At 40.3% G+C, this 25,421-nt stretch overlaps 1 protein-coding gene across 7 annotated transcripts in view; it reads right to left on the minus strand.

Moving 5' to 3' along the window:
* The window catches only part of ARHGEF6 (Rac/Cdc42 guanine nucleotide exchange factor 6), a 126,671-nt gene that overhangs the window by 96,678 nt on the left and 4,572 nt on the right, over positions 1 to 25,421 (minus strand). For 2 of the 7 annotated variants that reach the window (XM_074323243.2, XM_074323242.2), the window contains exon 1: positions 21,213 to 21,658. The exons of the other annotated variants lie outside the window; for them this stretch is intronic. The gene's annotated coding sequence lies outside the window, so the exon portion shown is untranslated. Of the gene's footprint in view, positions 1 to 21,212; positions 21,659 to 25,421 lie in introns of those variants that run through there. 7 annotated transcript variants of the gene reach the window in all.

Consider the following 25,421-nt stretch of genomic DNA (forward strand, 5'->3'; position numbering starts at 1 on the left):
ACAGGCCATTTGCCTAGGACTGAGCCCAATATGGAAAACCAATTACCCCTTTCTATCAGCAAAGCACTGTGACTTGTTAAAAGGTAATGTAAATTTGCACATTTATGCTACATGTGATTTTCCAGTACACAATCATTATGAACTCATCTTCTGGTACTCTGTGCATGCCTCACTAGCCTGTTTAGTATGGTATGAAACCTATTTTGGTCCAGAAATTAGCTGGTTAGTTCCAGATAATTTAGCTGGTCCAGTTAGATCTGGGAAGGTCAGATGAACAGCAGCATTCCCTCCCTCCACATACCACGACTGTGATGCAGACAAGAAAAAAAGGATTGCTTCTTAGACTACTGTTAGATGGTTTCAAGATCCCACTCCTGCAATAGGATGAGGCAAAGTTCAAGTATACCAACTACCAAAACAAAAACATTTACTATACTCTGGAGACAAAATGGGAGAGACAGAGATTAATCTTCATTGAAGATTTTAAAAAAGGATTTACATATACCCAGTCTAAGGTCCAATCTCACACCAGCAGCTCAAATCAGACGAGGCATTTAATTTTTAAATGTTTCGCCACGTTTTTCCATTTTGGATATCCTGGTGTTTCCATCCACTAAACACCAGGTGTTAATTCTGAACTGTTGGGGATCTGCCAGTATAAACTGCACAGAAGTTAATATTTTTATGGCTTTACAAATAGATCCTTTTGGAGTGGTTTTCAGTTAAAACATGTATGCTGTTTTATGACATTTTTACTAAACTGACAAACACAAGAAAGCACATGACAAGAAACTCCCCCAACCCCTTGTTCCATTCCCTCACTAATGTTATAGCTCCAATTTACTGATTTACTGAGCCCTTACTATGTGCTGACACCGTGCTTGGAGATTAGATAGATGACAGATGATTGATTGACAGATAGATAGATAGATAGATAGATAGATAGATAGATAGATAGATAGATATAGAGATCATTTCGATTCATTCCACTTGATTGTCCCAGCAAGGCTGTAATGTGGGTACAATTATTTCCCACATTCTATAGACGAGTAAACTGAGACTCAGAGTAGTTAAGTCATGAAGCAGGAAAGTGATGGAACCAATGAAAATACCCAAGAAAGTGTTGTGAGGGGTGTTTAAGCCCTGCATGCACACTTTATGTTTTCATGAGACATTAAAAATACAACGAAAATGGGTGGTTGGTTGGCTTAGTTGGTTAGAGCGCAGTGTTCATAACACCAAGGTCGCCGGTTTGATTCCCACGTGGGCCAGTGAGCTGCACCCTCCACAACTAGATTGAAAAAAACGGCTTGACTTGGAGCTGATGGGTCCTGGAAAAACACACTGTTCCCCAATAAAAATTTTTTAAAAACCACAAGGAAAAGAAATCCGTGGGGGGACTTCTGGAAAAATGGCGGCGTGAGGTGAGCCTCTGTAAAGCTCCCCTGGAATTTACAAAGAATCGAACAACAAAAACTCCACAAAGGACTCCCTGCAAGCAGACAGGCAAGACGAAGAGGCCCACTACCGACTGAAATCACCTACAGGTGGGAGATTCGCGCGAGTGGAGGGAGGAGGAAAGGGAGAAGTGCGCGGAGACGGAGCCGCGCGGGCGCAGGACGCAGACCTAGCTCAGTGCTCTGAGCTCGCTGCTTCCAGAAACTACCACAGCTGCGGGAGAGGGAAGAGCGCGGACTGCTAGGGCTCTGCCAGGGCTCCACAGGGCTGAGGGGACAGCATATAACACGGCTGAACCCAACGCTCACGGCAGAGACCTCGGAGAAAAGACTGAGGGAAAAAGGCTGAAAACGGTGGTTTAAGCCCTCACTGCCGAGCAGAGAACGGAGCCTTAGGCACTGAGACTAGCCGCCACCTCCCACCCCTCCCAGAGCTTGCCCCGCCCCCACCTGCCCGGTTCTAGAAGCAAAACAGTAGCAGTGTCAGATCAAAACAACAGAAAATTTGCTGTTTTGAGAACTGTGGACCGCAAACACAAATTCACAGCCCAACTAGTTCCGGCAAAGGGGAGAGAGCTGTGGAGGCGGGACCGGCTGTGGTGGTGGTCGCCGCCGTTGCTCTGGGCCACCTGTCACAACTCACCCCGCCCCTGACCCCACCTATCTGGGCGGATCCCTGCAGGAGTAAACAGAACTGCTGAAATATACGGGCTCTGAATCAGGAGCTGGAAGAGCTTTGGAACATCAAAAGTTCTCCGCATACCCACCGGGACACTGCGCCCTGTGACCTAGACGAACTATTAACAGAGGAGAATCCCGTCTCCCAGGGAATCCCCCCATTGTGTGAGAAGTTGGAATAGTGCAGAGAAAACATAGCACTACCATGTGGGAGAAGAAAAATAAGTTGCAGTTGGAGAAATAATAAAACATTCTACCAACAAGTACTGGCAAACAAAAGAAAGACCGCTTTCTATCAACCTGTTGCAGAAGTCACTCCTGTAGATGTCTAGGAAGAGAAATAGTAAACCAGTAATCGCCATGAATAACCAAGGCAACAAGATAGCTCAGAAAGAAAGTGAAAAATCTCCAGAGAAGGCACTTAAAGATACAGAAATATGTGACTTAAATGACAGAGAATTCAAGATTGCAGTTCTGAAAAAACTCAACGAGATACAAGAAAACACAGATAGGCAGTTAAATGAACTCAGAAACTCAATCAAAGAACAGCATGAGCATTTTACGAAAGAGATTGAAATCTTAAAAAAGAACCAAATAGAATTTCTGGAGATTAAGAACTCAATAGAAGAAATTAAGAATGAAATAACCAGCTTAGGTAGTAGAGTTGACCAGATGGAGCAAAGAATCAGTGACATCGAAGATAGAAACCTGGAAATGACACAAATAGAAGAAGAAAGAGACTTGAGACTTAAAAAAAATGAAAGAACTCTATAAGAACTTTCTGACTCCATCAGAAAGAGCAATATAAGAATAATGGGCATACCAGAAGGAGAAGAAAGAGAGAAGGGAACAGAGAATATATTCAAACAAATTGTCGATGAGAACTTCCCAAATTTGTGGACAGAACTGGACCCTCGAATCCAGGAAGCAAATAGAACACCTAGTTACCTCAATCCCAACAGACCTTTTCCAAGGCACATTGTATTGAAGCTGTCTAAAATCAACGACAAAGAAAGAATCCTCAAGGCAGCGAGGGAAAAGAAGACGGTAACTTACAAAGGAAAGCCCATTAGATTATCATCAGATTTTTCAGCAGAAACTCTACAAGCCAGGAGGGAGTGGAACCAAATATTCAAACTATTGAAAGAGAGAAACCATGAGCCAAGAATAATATATCCAGCAAAGATATACTTTAGATATGAAGGAGGAATAAAGACCTTTCCAGACATACAGAAGCTGAGGAAATTTTCTAATACACAACCTGCACTACAAGAAATACTAAAGGAGGCTATTCGACCACCATCAACAGGGACAATTTGTGGCAACCAAAACTCAAAAAGGGGGAGAGTAAAGGCCTGAACCAGAATATGGGAATGGAGAAAGTAAGTGTGCTGAAGAAAATGGAATACTCTAAATATCAAACTTTCTTTTACATAAACTTAAGGGTAACCACTCAAAATAAATCCAGAATTGAAATATATACTGAAATAAAAGAAGAAACAGAGGGAAACATCATAGAATACCACCACACAGAAATAATAGACAACAACAAAAATGCAAAGAAACAATGGAGACACAGCCTTACCAGAAAACTAAAGATAGAATGACAGGAAATCCTCACATATCAATAATCACCCTAAATGTAAATGGACTGAACTCACCAATAAAAAGGCACAGAGTAGCAGATTGGATCAAAAAACTAAACCCAACCATATGCTGTCTCCAAGAGACACATCTCAGCTACAAGGACAAGCATAGACTCAAAGTGAAAGGGTGGAAATTGACACTCCAAGCAAATGGTACCCAGAGAAAATCAGGTGTAGCCATAATGATATCAGATGAAACAGACTTCAAGGTGAAAAAGATAACAAGAGACAAAGATGGACATTTCATAATGGTGAAGGGGACTGTACAACAAGAAGACATAACAGTCATCAATATTTATGCCCCCAATCAGGGAGCACCGAAATACACCAAGCAACTACTAACAGAACTAAAGGGAGAAATTGACCAAAATACAATTATACTATGGGACTTAAATACATCATTGACAGCTATGGATAGATCATCCAAACAGAAAATAAATAACGAAATAATAGCCCTAAATGACACATTAGATGAAATGGACATAATTGACATTTATAGAGCACTTCATCCTAAAACATCAGACTATACATTCTTTTCTAGTGTACATGGAACATTCTCAAGGATAGACCATATATTGGGACATAAAATCAGTCTCAACAAATTTAAGAAGACTGAAATCATACCATGCATATTCTCTGATCACAAGGCTTTGAAATTGGATATCAACTGTAAAAAGAAAGCGGGAAAAAACACAAACACATGGAGATTAAATAACATACTTTTAAAGAAGGACTGGGTCAAAGAAGAAATTAGAGGAGAGATCAAAAGATAAATAGAAACAAATGACAATGAAAATACATCCTACCAAAATTTTTGGGATGCAGCAAAAGCAGTTTTAAGAGGGAAATTTATCTCATTACAGGCCTATCTCAAGAAACAAGAAAACTCCCAAATAAATAACCTCATGTTACACCTTAAAGAAGTAGAAAAAGAAGAACAAGTAAAACCCAAGGTCAGCAGAAGAAAGGAAATAACAAAAATTAGAGCAGAACTAAATGAAATAGAGAACAAAAAGACAATAGAAAAAATTAATGTGACAAAGAGCTGGTTCTTTGAAAAGATTAACAAAATTGACAAACCCTTGGCTAGACTTACTAAGATAAAAAGAGAGAAGACACTGATTAACAAAATCAGAAACGTAAAAGGGGAAGTTATCACGGACACCACAGAAACACAAAGGATCATCCAAGAATACTATGAAAGACTATATGCCACCAAATTCAACAACCTAGAAGAAATGGACAAGTTCTTAGAAACATATAGCCTTCCAAGGCTGAACCATGAAGAACTGGAAAATCTAAACAGACCGATCACCAGTAACGAAATTGAATCAGTCATCCAAAACCTTCCCAAAAGCAAAAGTCCGGGACCAGATGGCTTCACTAGTGAATTCTACCAAACCTTCAAAGAGGATCTAATACCAATCCTGCACAAACTCTTCCAAAAAATTGAAGAAGAGACAGTACTCCCTAACTCATTTTATGAGGCCAACATTACCCTGATACCAAAACCTGGTAAGGACAGCACAAGAAAAGAAAACTACAGACCAATATCTCTGATGAATACAGATGCAAAAATCCTAAATAAAATTCTAGCAAATCGAATACAACAATGCATTAAAAAGATTATTCATGACGACCAAGTGGGGTTCATCCCCGGGGCACAAGGATGGTTCAACATACGCAAATCCATCAATGTGATACATCACATAAACAAAATAAAGGACAAAAATCATATGATTATATCAATTGATGCAGAAAAAGCATTTGACAAGACACAACATCCATTTATGATTAAAACACTTAATAAAATGGGTATAGAAGGAAAATACCTTAACATAATAAAGGCCATATATGACAAGCCCTCTGCTAATCTCATAATTAATGGTGAAAAACTGAAGCCCTTTGCTCTACGTTCAGGAACACGACAGGGATGTCCCCTATCACCTCTGCTTTTCAACATAGTGTTGGAAGTCCTTGCCAGAGCAATCAGGCAAGAGAAAGAAATAAAAGGCATCCAAATTGGGAATGAAGAAGTTAAATTATCACTCTTTGCGGATGACATGATGCTATATATAGAAAACCCTAAAGACTCCACCAAAAAGCTATTAGAAACAATCAACGAATACAGTAAAGTTGCCGGCTACAAAATCAACGCACAAAAGTCCATTGCCTTCCTATATACTAACAATGAAATCTCAGAAAAAGAAATACGAAAAACAATTCCTTTTGCAATTGCAGCAAAAAGAATAAAATACCTAGGAATAAACTTAACCAAGGATGTGAAAGACCTATATGCTGAAAACTATAAGACATTTTTGAAAGAAATTCAAGAAGACACAAAGAAATGGAAAGACATTCCGTGCTCATGGATTGGAAGAATCAACATAGTTAAAATGGCCATATTACCCAAAGCAATATACAGATTCAATGCAATCCCCATCAAAATCCCAATGGCATATTTTAAAGAAATAGAACAAAAAATCATCAGATTTGTTTGGAACCACAAAAGACCCTGAATAGCCAAAGCAATCTTAAGGAAAAAGAACAATAATGGAGGTATCACACTTCCTGACTTTGGCTTGTACTACAGGGCTACAATAATCAAAACAGCATGGTATTGGCAGAAAAACAGACACATAGACCAATGGAATAGAATTGAGAACCCAGAAATAAAACCACATAAACATGGACAGATAATTTTTGACAAAGAAGCTAAAAACATACAATGGAGCAAAGACAGCCTCTTCAATAAATGGTGCTGGGAGAATTGGATAGCCACGTGCAAAAGAATGAAACTGGACTGCTATTTGTCACCATGTACCAAAGTTAATTCAAAATGGATCAAAGACTTAAGCATAAGACCTGACACAATAAACTGCATAGAAGAAAACATAGGTACTAAACTTATGGACCTTGGGTTCAAAGAGCATTTTATGAACTTGACTCCAAAGGCAATGGAAGTAAAAGCTAAAATAAACGAATGGGACTATATGAAACTTAAAAGCTTCTGCACAGCAAAAGAAACCATTGACAAAATAAAGAGGCCACCAACTGAATGGGAGAAGATTTTTGCAAACAGTGCCTCCGATAAGGGGCTAGTATCCAGAATATACAAGGAACTCATGCAACTCAACAACAAAAAAACAAACAACCCAATTGAAAAATGGGCAGAGGACTTGAAGAGACATTTCTCCAAAGAGGACATACAAATGGCAAATAGACATATGAAAAAATGCTCAACATCACTAATCATCAGAGAAACGCAAATCAAAACCACAATGAGATATCACCTCACCCCAGTCAGAATGGCTATCATCAACAAGACAAATAATAACAAGTGTTGGAGAGGCTGAGAGGAGAAAAAGGAACCCTCATACACTGTTGGTGGGAATGCAGACTGGTGCAGCCGTTATGGAAGGCAGTGTGGAGGTTCCTCAAAGAATTACGAATAGAATTGCCATATGACCCAGCAATCCCTCTCCTGGGTATCTACCCAAAAAATCTGAAAACATTTAGAGATAAAGACACGTGTGCTCCAATGTTCATTGCAGCTTTGTTTACGGTGGCCAAGACATGGAAACAACCAAAATGTCCTTCGATAGATGAATGGATAAAGAAGTTGTGGTATATATACACAATGGAATACTATTCGGCAGTAAGAAAAGATGATATAGGAACATTTGTGACAACATGGATGGATCTTGAGAGAGTAATGCTGAGCGAAACAAGTCAGACAGAAAAAGCAGAGAACCATGTGATTTCACTGATATGTGGTATATAAACCAAAAACAACAAAAGAACAAGACAAACAAATGAGAAACAGAAACTCATAGACACAGACAATAGTTTAGTGGTTGCCAGAGGGTAAGGGGGGCGGGGGGTGGGGGGTGGGAGATGAGGGTAAGGGGGATCGAATATATGGTGATGGAAGGAGAACTGACTCTGGGTGATGAACACACAATGGGATTTATAGATGATGTAATACAGAATTGTACACCTGAAATCTATGTAATTTTACTAACAATTGTCACCCCAATAAATTTAATAAAAAAATAAAATAAAATAAAAAAGAAATCCGTGGGTTTGTACACAAAGAGAAATCCCTTGCTGCTGTCAGTACATGCAGCATTTGTACCATCTACAGCAAGTTTGTTACAGCCTCTAAGATGACTAATTCAACTAATCATGGCAAAGAGAAAATATCCCATATGACAAGACTGTCTCCACAGGGTTCTCACCTAATTCTTGTGTGATACTTCTCATTTCAAAGTGCAGCCCTGACCCAGCAGGCACCTTTTGCCAGAAGCTGGGAAGGGTTGCACTGAGCTATACCTATTTGTTCATCTGATTCCATCTTATGAGCCACTGTCCATACTTGTGAGGTGCTGGTTAGGTGGAGGTCCAGCCCATGGTTACAGGGCCAAATCAAACCATTCCTTGGCAACATGCTCTAATCACCTAAGTTAACAGTCACAACCCAGCCATATCTTTGTTAAGAGAAGCCGTGCCATATACTAGTTCAGAACTGGGTGAAGTCTCTAATGTCATGTGGCTTCAGTCCCATTCAATCGACTTCCATTTAAAGTTAATTTAGGGTTTGAAGTGATCACAATAGGCTCCATCACTCAACTGTTAAAATCTAATTAACTGAAAAGCAAGGGATTCAGTGGAACCACATGGACATAGCTCATGTTTCAGACCCAATCAAAACAAGATTCCAAATATTTTAGGAATATTCTGTCTCTTGTTCTTATTGAACAAAATCTTAAATTAACTTACGCCATCTTGAATCTCATTCTCTAATTCTCACAGCTGAGCATGCTGTCTCTGTTAACCTCTGAACTTTGGAGGAAATGTCATCACAGAGTGCAACAGAGCAAGCAAATCTGAGCTGTTTAGTCATATTTCACTGGGTGACACTGCTCCTGGGTCTGTAAACGCGATCTGGGATGCGTCCACATAGCCCCTACCACAAGTAGTCACAAAGTCAGCAACAAATAATATCCTAAGCTCAGAAAGTAGACTCAACTAGCCACCGGTATTCCACTTACTAGAATACAGTGGATGGCACTTGTACTTGCCTGGTTTTAAATAATAACTATTCCTATTTGATATGGAGCAAGTTTAAGAGAGCAAACCCTGCTCTCTATTCCTCTCTTATTTCTTGCTTTCTGTCCATTTCACCAATTTAGGAAACAAGATCTGACTTGTGTACGTATATGCATCGGGGTATTGAAAAGAGCACTATTGAGGGTCAGAAGACCTTGACTCCAGTCCCAGACTTGTCACTGCTGAGTAGTTGTGAGGACCTTAGGAAAGCAACACCACCTTTTTGTGGCTCTGTTTCCCATCTGGGAAGTGAGAGATGTGCTGGCCCATCACCTGAATAGGGGTTCTCAAAGGCAGCATCATGGCTGCACCCAAAGGTCCAGAATCTGGTCTTCGATTCTCAAGGCTCTTGACTGAAACTAATATAATATTGTATGTTAGCTATATTTTAATAAAAGTCTTTCTTTAAAAAAAAAAAGGCTCTTCAAAATGGACTCACATCAACCAAATTCACAAAAGGTCAATGCATATAATAAAATGCCAACTTGCTAATTTTTATTTAAAAATGAACTATTAAGAAGATCGGATACTCTCATTTTATAGCCAGATCACTCTCTCCCCATAGAGAATTCTACATGGGAAGCCAAATTAGAATTAGAAATTTGTTGGATAGTATAGAATCAAAGCAAAGGGAGTCTGGGGTATCACAGCTTAACATAATTATTACTTCTTTATTAGTTGACTTTTTCAAAATGTCATTTTAAAATGACCTAATTATATATTTTGGCTCTATCTTGCTGCCACTGCCTAGTGGGACTTGGGCTGTTATTGCAGACAGCTATAACGATCTACGTTCTTTCATCTCTGTGGATTTCTATATGGTCACTTTTCATAACTACCATGGGCTTCTAGATTACTTGGACCTCATCAAATCCACAGCCTGGAAGTTCAGCTCCATAGAGCTCTTATGATAGGAGCAAAGATCTGAGTGTAATTCCTCACTGCTCACCCTTCATTGCAAAGTCACCAAATCTACTTCCTAATGGCCACCTCAGCATCAGCAACATCAATGTGTCATACATTACGACCTCCATTCTTCCTTGTTACAGTCATTTAGGGGGAAAACACTTTCTCCACAACAGAAATATATCTGCAGTTGAGTATTAAGTGTTCAGGAAAGAGAGGAATGAATGAGGAATGACATAGGCATCTTGGTGGGGATGGTCACAGGATTAAAAAGAGAAAGAGAAAGAACTGGCCTTGGATAATCTCACCAAAAAGAGAATAGGCATGAAGGAAAAGGAAAGATAACATATTTCCTGTCAGTAGTGCTTGCCAAACCAAGGACAGGAAGTAGGAGGCCTAAAACCAGCTGCCCCTCAGCCAGCCAGCCATTGTAGCCTGCCCCTCCTCCTGTGCTCCTGTCACTAGAGCCTTTGCAGGAGCCATACTGGCTTCCAGTTTTGAGGGGTGGGGGTAGAGGGGTGATGCCTCAGCTGCTGGAACATCTGTGTGCCAGATCTGAGGGTGTCCTCCCCAAACCCCTCACCCTACCCCTTCAGAGAAGGGGACTTATTTCCTAGTGTTCTAAATTGGAATGCAGAAAACATTTTCTCAGAGACATAGTGTCACATCTGCCACTTAGTCTCTGAGTTCTATAGTCAGCCACATTAGTTATTAAACAGGCTGTTGTGGTCCAGCCAGAAAACATAGTCACCGCATAGAAGCTTGTTTCTATGGGAAAATGTTTTCTGTGTTCCCGACAATAATTTACAAATGAACTTTCGGAAAATAATCCATTTTTTATATTGAAGAATGCCTGGATGTGTGGCCCCAAATCGAAGTCCACATCCTTTATAGTTTTTCCTTGTCCTATCACCTAAAGGATGAACAAATACCCTAGACACTCTGAGTGCTATTTATATTAGAACTCTCTGTGATGAGAGAATCAAGTGTTAGGTATGAAGATTATGAGAATATCCTCAGAAATTGTAACAGTCTACAGCTCCTGACTGTGTAACAGTCTAGGCAGGTAAGGGGGAGACTCAGCTATGAAGATAGGGCTCCTGAAGCCCCTGTCTGAAAGTCTAGCAGAAGCAATTGCTTCACTACGACTTCTACATAAAAGACAGACTAGTGTTGATTGAACCCCGCACAAGGATTATGGCAGGAGGAGGGCAATGATAAAAGGAGCCCCTGCTGGTTGCTTTAAGCAGCATCTCCTCTGGAAATTTCATCTACAGCCTTCCATGAAGTCCTCCATTGACTTAGGCTCACGTTTCTTTCTTCTGAACAGCTACAGTCTTACAGGCTGTATAGATTCTGCACATTTAAGCCCTCAATTACCCACCACTGTAATATTCTCTGTTTATTCTGTGGGTGTTAAGATTAGCCTTGGGGATAAGGGGAAGGTGAGAGGTTTTGGGAACGTACAGAGGGATAGTGGATGGGGGGAGGGGGGTTCACACAGTGTGAGGGATATAAATGATAAATGTCTAAGTTTTGCTTTGTCTTGTGCACCTGAAACTAATTAAATAAAAAAAAAAAAAAAAAAAAAAAAAAAGATTAGCCTTGGGGGTGGGGGATAAAAAAAAAAAAGATTAGCCTTGGATATCCAATAGAAGGTAAACTCTTTGAAGTCCAAATTGCCCCCACAGCCCTGGCCCAGTAATCAACATATATGAGACATTTGATAAATACTCATTCGTTGGTTGATTGACAGGATGTACTGTCAGAGAAACTTAAATATAAATTGTGCATAGAATGTAAGTCCCATGAAGCTATGTTTTTAAAAACATTTTCACTTCTGTATCCTCAGTGTCTAGAAGACTGCCTGTCACATAGTAGGTGCTCAATAAATATTTGATGAATTAATAAAAGTTTAGAAGCTTTCACCAATAGATGATTAACCATAATTGAAGAAAAAGCAGTCCTGAAATTACAGTAAAGTAAAAAAGAATTATCATTTCATTTGCAACAATATGGATGGACCTAGAGGGTATTATGCTAAATGAAGTAAGTCAGACACAGAAAGAGTAACACATGATTTCACTTACATGTAGAATCTAAAAAACAAAACAAGCAAACAAAACAAAACCCAGACTCATAGATACAGAGAACAGATTTGTGGTTGCCAGAAGGAAGGTGAGTTGGGGGTAAAATGAGTGATTAAGTCATAAGATCTTAGGGATCAAAAAACACAAGCTTCCAGTTATAAAATAAGTATTCATAGGGATATAATGTACAGCATGGGGAATATAGTTACCAATATTGTATTTTGTGAGGTGACAGATGGTAACTAGACATTGGGATGACCACTTCATAATGTATACAAACGTCAAATCACTGTGTTGTACACCTGAAACTAATATAATATTACATATCAATTATACCTAAGTAAATTGAAATATATGTATAATATATATAATATAAGTGATATATCTGTATATATCATTAAGGAAGGAAAAACAATCAATTTCCATGCAACTTTCCAGGAGACGTATTATGTAAAATAACATACATCTGTACTTCTCTGCAAAATTAAGCCCTGCAACCATGAGGTGAGTAAAGGTGCTTCAAATTCCATGTATGTGGATTTCATTGAGTTGTGTGCCGAGTATGGGCAAAGTACGTAATTGCTGGCCTGTTCCAAGTAGTACAGGCTCCTTTAAATCTCCTCATAAAGTACCTTGACCTAAGCATTATAGAGGAAGGGAGCTGGAAAGAACTGTGTGGTTTTACTGCTTTCTGGAGTTGGCTATATTTTTTAACTATTTTGTTGTAAAATAGCTTAAATGACAAACACTAAGGCCACACTCATACTCTGCTCTAAAACAAGCTTCAAGTTGCAGCCAGAGCACGGTGGGACAAGGCAAAATATGGCAAAGTAACTCACGAGAGGCAAGAAAGGGGTGACAGGCAATTTGAAAGAGACTACAAATCACACCCACGAAGTCCCTTTTATACCAGCTAATCTGGGTGGGAAAGATGTGCCAAAGTCACTACCATTTTCTTTATTTAGAAATCACCTTCAATAATACATTTAGCAATGACTTTTGGCACTCCTTGCTTATGTCTATATGTGAGTCACTTTTTCAAAAGTATGTAATTTTCAGAGATGCCCATCAATGCCTAACAGACATTAGTTAATTATTTAATTAGTTAATTAATTTTCCTCCATCTGATCCCAAACAAGATTTGTATCTAGGAAACAATCCAAACACAGTAAGGTGGGTATTCGGGAGCTCAGATACCAGCAACATCAGGAATGGTGCTTCCATTTAACATCCATGTCTCTCTGCCTAATGGAACCCAGCTTATAACTGCCTATAAGATCGAGTCCACACTCTCCAGGCTAGCATTCAAATTTCTTCTCAAGCTGGTCCCAACCTAGCAAGCCCATTTTTTCTCACCATCATCTCCTTGTATGCCCCAGAATTCTTCACTTTCTTCATTGTGCCTCTCTCTGATACGTATAGTTTTCTTTATGAAAAAGTTCCCTCAACCATCTGAATCCTAGCTGTCCTTCAAGGCCCATCCTAAATCACTCCCCTCCATCGGATCTTCCTCAAACACTACACCTCAGCACACAAAGGTCTTTTCTTCTGAACTCTGTGTTATGCTCTAGACTCTGGAACCATTAACTTGAATACCTAGTCATACACTCTTAAACGTTGTTCAACTCCATTATTTCCCATACACATGCTGCCTCTTTCCACAATGCCATAGCACTCACCATATAGATGGTGAACAAATACTTGCTGACTATTAGTCTTTCCTTTCAACCTAAAATTTAAACAGATATTTGTTCCAATAGAAACACTTGTCCTTTTGGCACGCCTTCCACAGAAGGAAAGACAGGGAAAAGGTAACTTTTTTCTGGTAGAACTTGATAAATCAGGGCTCATACATTTTTCATCACTTAATAAAATAGGTTCTTCCTTTTGAAGAATATGATTGAGAGAACTGAAGAATGCTGACAAAGCATTTACCTCACCAAAAGAAAGTGAAGTGACTGCCTGGGATCACTTTGGAAAGTCAAAGTCACAGAGTTCTAATGTCATACCTTGAAAACCCAAAGAAATCGAGAAAGTTTGAGTAACGCAAGAAGTGACCTGAGGTCTGGAAAAACAGGGAAGGTCTTCCATGAGACATAGGGGGCCTAATCTCTCATACTTTAAATTTTTTTCTTTTTCTTTTTTTAATTTTTAAAAGAGTGAGACAGGTACTCTAGCTTGGCAAGAAAAACTGAGTAATACTGTATTAGGGGGGACTCAACTTTCTTTTTATCCATATTTTCATCCACTAAAGAGTCATTTATGTGTATAACAGTCAACTCTTGATAATCTACATATACACTATTAGATACACAAGCTATCTAAAATAAATTTTTAAAAATTTATCCATTCAACAAACATTTATGGAACACCTGGTATATGCCAGGCACTAACACATAAATTTGTTTTAAGACGAGAAAAAAAAGGACCCTATATAAAATCTGGCAAACAAAGAAGTCACCCACAGGTGCACCAGCCGTTAAACCACTCTTTTCCATTATATTGTCTTTCTTTGAAGGTAATTTTTTAAAATCCCAAATCAAGATTTTCCCCAATCCACAACACACTATCACAACATACATTTCCCAAAAGAAGTGGTTAAATTTCTATCTTAGTAAAATACTGTACTCTCTTGGTTTGCATACATTTCTCAGAAATCATTGATAAATATCCCCAGTTTGCTGGAGACCTCGCCATGAAGAACAGACAAATTACAAGATGGAATGTTCCTTAGTATTCAGGTCTGCTTCACAGGCTGGGCTCTTCATAAAAGATGTTAAGAGTTTGACACCTTAACAATGCCTCCATGTTTCCAAGAGGTAAATAAACCTGTATGTTATTGTCTAGGATGAGAGAAGTCCTTAATAGTGGTTTCACTCACCGCTTTGCAAACTAGTGCATTTCATCTCACTTTAATTACTTCTTTTCCCTATTGTCCTATTCAATCCCTCAATTGACATGTCTGATTTTTGTAATAATATTCAAGTCCCCAAGAAAGTATAAAGTTGGGATTTTACTCGATTTGTCTAAGCAGAACTTAATTAGGAAGGTAAATCTTCTGCCAGAAGTCAAACAGAAATGATGCGTGAGTGTATGCTGTTTTGGATGATCCACATCTCAGAACACATACAGCCCTCTGTGTGGTAGAGTACAATTTGCTAGGGTATGACAAAGCCTGGAGCTAATCAGACAGAAGTCTGGTGTCTTAAGTCTTTCTTCCCAATGACAGCAGAGGAAGTGGCAACGTCATTGTTGAAATCCAAATATGGAGCAGCTTCTGGACTGAGTGGATATACACTCCCTCTAAAAAGTTGGTGAGCAAAGGTCCTAAGAAACTGGCAAGTACCATCACACGTCTTCATTTGCGATTCAAAGGCAAGACCTTGCACTTCCTTTTGGTTCTAACTCCAATGTCATCAACAATGGCTCTGCATACCTTATGCTGTGCTGGCAACTGTTCACCTCTCAGATTGATTTTGGGGGCTGCCTTAGTGATAACATATGACCAAATTAGAATGGGACTGGAGTAGGGGATAGGTGGCCAAAATTGTGTGGTTTTAATAAAGAGCTATATTGTGTTCCATTGCCTTCAGAAAGGGCCTGGATTAGAATCAACATTAAAACCAAATTAGAATGAGTTAGATTTAAAACAAGATAACTTTTACATCTCCTGTCAGGAAGATTGAATTGATCAAATTTTCTAACAGAATACATTCTTTTTGGTATTATCAATATACATGCATCCCAATTCAGAAATGACGTGTTTCCTTTTTAAGTGTTACATACTGTGTTTTTTGTATAGAGGAATTTTATTTTGATTTTCTGCCTCAACTATGCCCAGTTCAACAGGCTTATTATTTATTTTCCTGGAGACAAGGGGGAATGCTTTTGTCAGTCATCATCAGAAATAAAAAATAAAATATTTGTTGAATTGTTTAATTTAACTAAAATATATGCATCTTGCTCTGGTGTGTATTTTTAAATTTCAAGCTATCATAATTATAAAATAAATACACTCATTTTTAAAGACATAAAAGTTAAACTATTTCATCCAGGTAAACATGAGAAACTGAAAATACTCTTTTTTTTCACATTCTTCTAGTTTATATATAGACTAGAAAAGAATGAAAAGGTTTCCTGATTTTTCAATTCCAAGAGGAATCTGCCCGAACGGTTTCTATTATTAGCACACAAAATAGTAGCTAAGAAGTTACTGTGGTTAACAACTGAATAATTCATAGTCTCTGAAGAATTCAGTTGCTTTTTTTTCTCCAGTTCCTCTTTCAAACTGGATCCCCAAACATATTTCTAGTTCTGAGTTGTTATAAAGGAAACCATATACAAATTGTTTTCAGCGGTTAAAAACTGGCCACACTAACAGCAGCAAGACAATAAGCTAAAGATTTAGCATCTTTTATAACCAATTCATAAAATTCTTAAGATTACACATTTATTGTCAGAAATTAGAGTTAAAATTCCAATCTCTGTTCCATGTTGGATCCATTAAATATCACTGAAATTTAAACTGTCTTTATGTAGCCATCCAAATAGAATATACAAACAAATTAAATATGACATGTAAATAATTTTAAACACATTCCAATATACTCTAATCTAAATTCAAATTATTTTCTATGATGCAAAGCACTGAGAATTTCAAGTCTAGGGGGCAAAAAAGCATTTCAATTAGTGAGTGAAAGATGTTAATAATGTTGAAAACATTAACTTCTGCTGTTAACATAAAATCAGAGGCCAAGCCTGCCATCACTACATCTAAAACTCCCAGAAACTGAACTTTGTTTTGTCTTCTGAAGAGGGGTGTTAAGTATTAGAAAATATGTGGGGGTTTTACCTTCAACTTTGTTTTTTAAAAAAACATTTTCCCAAAACAAGCAATCTCTGCCAAATAAAGCATGGGACTGAGAAACAAGATGGCTGGATTTGTTTTCTCCTGTTTTAAGTTTCATCCCTGTCTAAATTCTCAGTATAACTAGTGTAAAACCTCAGAACCCCTGGCAAAGCTATCATTCCACAGAGCCCACAGTTTACCCTTTCCTGTATCCAGGTTTTCTTTAATGTTAAGATTTCAAAAGGAAATCTTTCTAAAAAGCATGACTCACTTCTTAAATGGACCTTGCTTAACATAACCGAACTGAGTGAACTTCTTTTGATAATGCAATGCTATCATTTGTGAACACTAGTGTATTGAAATACATTAAAATTCCAATTAGGAAGTAGCTTTTATTGAGAGTTTACCCAGTGCTAGGCACTGTACTAAGAGCTTTACTTGCATTCTCTCATTTAATGCTAAGAGGTAGTGTTACCTAATAAACATATACCTAATAAGCATATACCTAATAATAATAAAGTAGCATATACCTAATATTATGTACCACTACCACCAAAGAAGTTAGACTATACCTAATAATTGGCTAACCCAGGTCAGTTCAAGTCCAAAATTAAAGCTCTTAGCCACTATATTACTTCTCAAGGACAAAGGTTCTGTGACCATGAATCAAAGCCAGAACAAGGCAGGGAAAGTCAAATTGTAGCCACTAGACCACACAGTGTGTATTGAGCTGCCTGACCCTATAACAAAAGACCCCAAAAGGTGGTTATGTTTTGGGGGCTGCTTTTTATAGTTTTTCTGTCTTCGTTCTTGACCTGTTGTTGATTTCACTTCTTCCACGTTATGCATAGATACATACTCTTTCTGCTATTGCCAGCATGTCTAATCTATAGCAGCCCCTCTTCTCCCTTTATCACAAGTTTCTATTTACACGCTGTTTTGCACTTTACAAAGCGCTTCCTCATACCTTATCTCTTCCAATCTAATTTCTAATCAGTTTTGAGATGAGCAACCAGATTACCCATACTTCCAACATGCTTAGATAAATAAAAGTAATTAGGCTCTGAGTGAGGGTCTATGGCAGTCTCCTAGGAATAAAGTGTGTTAAGTCTTAGTGCAAAGATGGGGCATATCTTTTGCAGCCCAGATCTTTTCTGACCATTCAGAGATTCTATGAATCATTTATTTAATAAACATTTACTGAATGCCTGCTATGTGCCATGTTCTATACTGAGTGCTGGGGTTCTAAGGATGATCAAGCTCTGGTTCCTGCCTTTGAGATGTTCTAAGACTAGCAGAGAGGCAAATGTGTCCACAGATTACCATAGGTGGACGGCATACAGGTAGTGTGGCACAAGGGACTATGGGAAAGTAGACAACAGCTGCCCGATCCAGAAGAGATTTTCTAGAAGATCTGAGGCTGAAGAGGAAGCTGGTATCTTTCTTTAGGGTTCTCAGCTAGGTGGCAGAAACTGAAGGTTGCTAGATTGCTGAACTCTAGATTAACCAGCAAAATGGTTCTCAACTCTGGCTGCACATTAGAATCACTTGGGAAACTTTCAGAAATGAAATAATAACAGGACCTGGCTGCTTCAGAAAACTGTTGGGCAGTATCTACTCAAACTGAACAAATACACACCCTCTGACCCAGCTATTCATTCCTATGTATAAACCCAACAGAAATGTGCACCAGAAGACATGCACAAGTATATTCACAGCAGCATTGTTCATAGCAACTAAAAACTGGTAACAACCCAGGTGTCCAACAGGTGATGGAGAAACAAAATATGGTATATCCACACAATGGAATGCAACGAGCAATAACAAAGAATGAACCATTAGTATCCGTAAGAGCGTGGGTGACTTGTACAAATATTACGCTGAGTGAAATAAACCTTACATAAATGAGCACATACTGCATGATTCCACTCATATAAAGTACCAAAACAGAAAAAATGAATCGAGTGTTAGAAGTCAGGGCAGCGGAGCCTGTTGGGAGGCGTATGACTGGGAAGGGGCACGAGGGTAGCTTCTGGGTGCTGATATCGTTGTTCCTTATGGATGCACTGATTATATGGATGTGTTCAATTTGTAAAGATTCATCAAACTATATACTTAGGATTTGTGCAATTTCCTGAATTCACATTATACACATATATAAAGTTTACTTAAATGTTAAAAAAAGAGAGAGAAATACCAAGGCCTGGGCCTCACTGCAGATCAATTCACCCAGAAGCTCAGTGGGAGGGACTGCCCAACATTTGTATTTTTTAAAAGCATCCTAGGTGACTCTAATTACAGCCATGTCTGAAAACCAAGGGGCTAGGTGTTCCTGTGTTTATCATCAGCTCCTTTGTGGGGACACCCTGACACATGGCAAAGAGAATGAGTTCTGGAGTAAGGTACATCACTGATTACATTTTGGTTCTGTTTTGCACTGGCAGTGTGAGGTCTTTGTCTGGGTCATCCCCAAACCAGCACTGTGTAATGGGCACTATGCCACCTCCCTCCCAGGACTGTTGTGAGGATAAAGTAAAATAATATACTTAAAGTACCTAGCACAGTAGCTAGAACATAGAAGGTACTTGAGAAATGGTGAGGACTCGACTCCTCTTTCTCTTTTGCATCTAAGTTTCTAAGTACAGTGATGAGCAGATTGCTGTAAATGAACAAAACTCATGCTCTGCAATTTCTCCTTCTGAATGAGTTTCTTTGTAAAGACTGAAGTAATATTATACTTGGACTAGTGATGTCAGATGAATATCGGGCATTTCTGGGCCCTAGTGGCTCTCTCTATTCAGCACCTGCTATCCCTGAAGATGAATGGAGAGGAGGCCAACCGTGGGACATACAAACCACAGACCCTCCTTTGGAAAGCTTTGCTCCCATTCTCACCCTTAAGAATAGCTCCAGCCCTGTGCAAGGACAAGGCCAAGACATGAGTTGGCACAAAGAATAGAAAAAATTAGTAGATTGGAAAACCTACCATCCATAAAATATGCCAAATGAAATATTTTTGTATAAAATGCCATGTTTTAGTAAAAACAAACAAACAAACAAACAAACAAACACAACCCTGGGCTGAGAGCAGGAAATACAGGTCAGAGTTTTGATGCTACCGCTATTAAGCTGCCTGACTTTGGTGAACTAAACTTTTGTTTCTCTGTCAAATGAAAGCAATGCCATCTCTCCTACATCCTTTACAAGGGCCTAGTGACTTGCAGATAAGATAAGTAGAAGGCATTCCAAAAATCATTAAGCAGCAAAGAAATGCAAGATGAGAACACTAGCTGAAATTTTCTTTGTTCCAAACTCCAATCAACCACCACCACCCCACCCCAAGACTGAGAAGTCTCTGATATCCACTACTCCAAGCACACCCCAACACTACAATAGCCTGAAACTTGCTTATGTAATAAGGGACTGCAGCATTGCCTGGCATGTAGCATAATACTTTGCTTAAGAAAAATCCTTGGAAATGCCTCAGCTGAAGTACAAGGGCAGGTCCAGGCCTTACGTTTTGGAGAGAGGTGCTCTCAGTCACCGAACACCAGAACTGTGGCTGGAGCAAATGATGTCATCAGAGCTCCTCTTACCATGGTCAATGTCAAAATTAAGATAGGAAGTTCAAGGACAAATTGTGGGGTTTCCAGGCAAATATAAGTTAGAAAAGCCGTTTGGACCTTAGAATCTTGCTTTTAAAATTGTTAATACTTTACAGAACAGCAATTGAAATTTTCCTATTCTGTAATGCTTTCTTGTTTATGTGAAGCTTTTACTGACAAAAACATACACAGTTGTATAGAATAATATATTCCCTTACTCTATTTTTATTCCCACTACACATTAAGAAAAGAAAAAAACTCATGTGAGTCACCTCTATATCCAAAACCAATAACAAACCAAAAATATAAGATTTTCTAAGAGACAGAAATAAACTTAAGGACTCTAGAACTAAGAAACGAATAGCTCGAATACCTGTTGGGTTTTTAAATGACTGGAAAATGAAAACTCGAAATTAACTACCGGCACGTTGGAACGCCTTATAGAGTACAGGTCTTTCCCCATCCATAAACTATTCCTGCGACAGACCTGTGTACTCATCGCCAAAAATATTCCCAAACGTACGGATGTCCGGGATGGGGGGGGGCATCTAATTAGTATCAAAAATATTACTGTTAACTCCTTGCCCTGGTTCCGGGGGTGGGGAAAAGAGGAGTCTGGTCAGATGCAAACCTTGCGGCCAGAGCCGGACAACTCGCCCCTAAGTTTGGAGCGTCCTCGCTCTGCTCCCTCGCCACCCCCTCCGTGCACCCGGGATCTCAGTGCACTGGGAGGCCCTGACAGCGGCTGAGTCTGGGAGCCACCGCAGGAGGAATGAAGGACGGCTCCTCTCCAACAGGGGTCCTTAGGCACCACCCCAAACCCTCACGCTTTCCCCTTCTCCTGACCCGCTGCCCCCCAGGCAGGTCACCTGACTCGGCCTCTGCCCGCTTGTCCTCCGGCTGCTCGATCACTCCAGCCCCACCGCTGCCGCCTCTTGGAAGCGGCTCGTCCTCCGGAGTCACGGGGCCAGCGAGCGGGCGGGCGAGCCTGTGCCAAGGCTGCGGGAACCGTTCAACCCAGCCAGAGCTGGGACCCTGCCCTGAGCGCGGCCGCCACCAGGACGAAACTGGAGAGCTGGGCTCGGCTCGCCCGGGCGGGGAGGGGCAAGAGGGGCGGCTGCAACTTTGCTCCTGGACGCGGGCGAGGAGGGGGCGCCAGTCTCCAAACTCTGTGCCGCGCCCGCAACCTCTCCGGTCCAGGAAATTTTTGGTCTTTCCTTTTCTTTCTTTCTTTCTTTTTTTAATTTAAAGGGAAGCCAGATTCTTGCCCTCAAGTTGTTGCTTCCAGAACCTCGCCCCTCGGGCGGAGGACCGCGGGGCCGAAAGCGGAGGGGGGCGGGCAGGAGACTCGCCCCGTTGGTTGCGCTGTCAGGGAGCCGCGCCAGGCGTGCGGGCGGGGGTGGGGGTGGGTGGGTAGGGGACGGCTGCGGGCGGGAGTGGCTACCCAGGGAACCTGCCTTCGCAGCTCCTCTGGACCCCGCTCAGCTGCCCTCGCTGGCCCCCTCACCGTCTACAAGGGAGGGAGAGCGGCCTGGAGGGACCCGGCAAGCGGCGGGGTAGCAGTGACCCGGACCTGGATCACCCAAGTAGGAACTGGAAGTGACAGCGGCGAGAGGCAGAAAAGCAACAGCAGCAGCAGCAGCAGCCCAAGTAGCCGTGGCCGCTGCAGAAGCCCCGGTGTAACGGCGGCGGCCACACTGCGCATGCTGCTGCCGCCTGCTTAAACCCCGAGCCCAGGGCTGCCGGCGCCTCGCCTGCCAGTCGGTCACTTCCAGAGCCTCGGGCGGGAATCCCGGCCTCACAGATTAGCCCTTCCTGGTGGCCCGCTTCCTCCTCCACCCCCGGACGCCACTCGGAACCCCAGGGTCGTTGTCCAGCGACCCTCCACATGCCTCCCTTCCCCAAACTATCCTGGATGTCTTTCCTGGGCTCTCTGATAACAGGCCCCAAATCAAATAGTCTCTTGAGGAGGAATAAAAAGGTTCTTGACAGATGGGAAATATTTGCAACCTTATTTGAAGTCCAATTTTTACAGAAAGACAATGCAGTCGGTAAAAGATTAAGATGACCAGACTCATAGGTGTTATTTAATGGAACTCATGGAACTCACGAGGACTACCAGATTTGTTCAACAGAAGAAACAAAATTAACCAAATCCTCTTTAGTCTTCTCACTAGCTGAAGTTGAGCAGCTAAATATACAAAGCTTTGCCCAGCGGAAACTGATAGAAACGGGAGAGTTAAAAATAGTGTCCAACAGTTAGACATTACCAATCCCTACTCTTCCCTTCATTTTAAAATGAGACAACAGAGGCTTAGAGAAGGGGACTCTGACCTCATACAGGTGGTAGGTTTAGGGCTTGAAGGAAAGTCTGCTAATACCCATTACAGCCACTGGGTAGTTGTTGGGCCTTATGCCTCACTCCTCCAGGGAGTTTCTGCTCTCCTAGGGCTTGAGGTCTCTTATGGAAGATTTAGCCTTGACTCATGATCATTGGTAGAGCTGCCTTCCTTCCAGAACTGCTTCCCTGCAGAGCATCCCCTGGGAAATGGCAAATCATACATCCCACAGCCCCACTTTGGGGGGGGAGGCACCCATGCTGTTCCAGCAACAAGGCAGATGGAGTGAGTCAGGGAGACAGGAGGCAGTGAGGGGGTGGGGCAAAGAAAAAGCCATACTGATACCAGCTGGAGAGAGAGAGAGAGAGAGAGAGAGAGAAGAAAGAAGCACTAAATAAGCCTCATATATATTCAATTAAATCCTTCAGGTAAAAAAAAACAAAAAAAAACATATCTTTACAAAGTAGGTTTGGACCAGGAGCAGATCAGGACATGGTAGGGCATACTTAGCAATGCGTTGGTAATAAGGGTGGCAGGGTACAAAGCAGGAGAATCTGCTGGGGATGAGGCAGAGGGAAGCCTGGCTGAAAGGAAAACCAACCACAGGATTAGAGCTGTGACAAACCAATCATTCATGGTGCTGTAGCCAGGACAATGCAGTCAGATAAGTATCACCTGGCCACTCTCAAAGGATCAGAAGAACTGTGTATGTCCCTGATTCCAACCAAGTTCAAAGGCAGAACAAAACCAAACCACCATTGCTAGACTAGTGTTGCCAAGGGACTTCCTGGTCACATTAGTGACACTCTACCTAGACATGAGGATTTTTCCATATGCTCTAGAAGATTTTCTCTTGCGGCTTTAGTGTCCTCCCTCCCTTCTCCATTCTGTAAACAAATAGGACAGATATATTTGGTTCACGGAAAAGGAAAAACAAATAGAATATAAAAGGGTGATAAGATGTCCAAACTCATTAGGAATCAATGAAATACAAATTACAGCAATAAATGACATGCCATTTTCACCCAACAGTTTTGTAAACATTAAAGATAATATGGAGGACTTCCAGGGACATGAGAAAGAAGGCACTTTCTACACTATTGGTGGGAGTAGAATTTTGTATAGCATTTCAGTAGGGGAATTTGAGAGTATCTAAAGAATTTTGACACAATAATTTTATTTCTGTGAAGATGCTTCAAGAATAATCACAGGGGGCCGGCCCCGTGGCTCAGGCGGTTAGAGCTCCATGCTCCTAACTCCGAAGGCTGCCGGTTCGATTCCCACATGGGCCAGTGGGCTCTCAACCACAAGGTTGCCAGTTCAATTCCTCGAGTCCCGCAAGGGATGGTGGGCTGTGCCCCCTGCAACTAGAAATGGCAACTGGACCTGGAGCTGAGCTGCGCCCTCCACAACTAAGACTGAAAGGACAACAACTTGAAGCTGAATGGCACCCTCCACAACTAAGATTGAAAGGACAACAACTTGATTTGGAAAAAAGGCCTAGAAGTACACACTGTTCCCCAATAAAGTCTTGTTCCCTTCCCCAATAAAATAAAATCAAATAAAGTAAAAAATAAAAAAGAATAATCACAGATGTGCACAAATCTCTATATGCATATCCAACATGGCCCACTGGGATTTACCCCAGGAAGACAAGGTTGATTTAACATGAAAATTAATCAATGTACATATCAATATAATAAAATACAAAAACCAATGCTCATCTTAGCAGAAGCAAAAGCCTTTGACAAAATCCAGCACTCTTTTATGATAAAAAAAAAAATTCAAAAAAGTTGGAATACAAAGTTGGGAACTTCTTCAACCTGCTAAAAGGCATCTATGAAAAAACCCACTGCTAACATACTTAATGGTGAAAGACTGAAAACTTCCCCTAAGATCAAGAACAAGGCTAGGATGTCTACTCTCACCATTTTTATTTAACATTGTACTGAATGTTCTAGCCAGACAAGAAATTAAATTAGGAAGAAAATGAAAAAAACGCATCCAGGTTGGAAAGGAAAAAGTAAAACTATGTCTATGCACAAATGACATGATCTTACACAAGAGAACCACAAGAAATCTAAAAAACTATTAGAACTAATAAACAAGTTCAGCAAAGTTGAAGGATAAAATCAATATACAAAAATCAATTGTACTTTTATACACTTGCAATGAATAACCCAAATATAAAATTAAGAAAACAATTCCACTTACAATGCCATCAAAAGGAATTGATTACAATGCCACCAAGATATTTTAATATATCACATAAGATATTAAATATCATCAAGAAGGTACAAAGCATGTACACTGAAAACTACAACACATTGTTGAATGAAATTTAAAAAGATGTAAATAAATGAAAAGATACCTGTGTTCATGGATCAGAAGACTTAATATTGTTAAGATGGCAGTACTCCCCAAGGCAATATACAGATTGAACAAAATCCCTACCAAAATTCCAGCTGGCTTTTTCGAAGAAATGGACAGGCTGATCCTAAAATCCATATGAGCACACAAAGGATCCAGAATAGCCAAAATGATTTTGAAAATGAAAAACAAAGTTGGAGGACTCACGCTTTCTGATTTGGAAACTTACTTCAAAGCTACGTTAATGAATTCAGTGGGGGAAAGAATAGTCTTTTCTTCAAATGCTATTGAGACAACTGGATATTCAAATGTCAAAGAATAAATTTGGACCCCTACCTCACACCACATACAAAAATTAACTCAAAATAA

This window comes from Rhinolophus sinicus, chromosome 18 (assembly GCF_057876585.1).
Source record: "Rhinolophus sinicus isolate RSI-liver-muscle chromosome 18, RSI-T2T, whole genome shotgun sequence".
In the NCBI taxonomy this organism is placed as follows: Eukaryota; Metazoa; Chordata; class Mammalia; order Chiroptera; family Rhinolophidae; genus Rhinolophus; species Rhinolophus sinicus.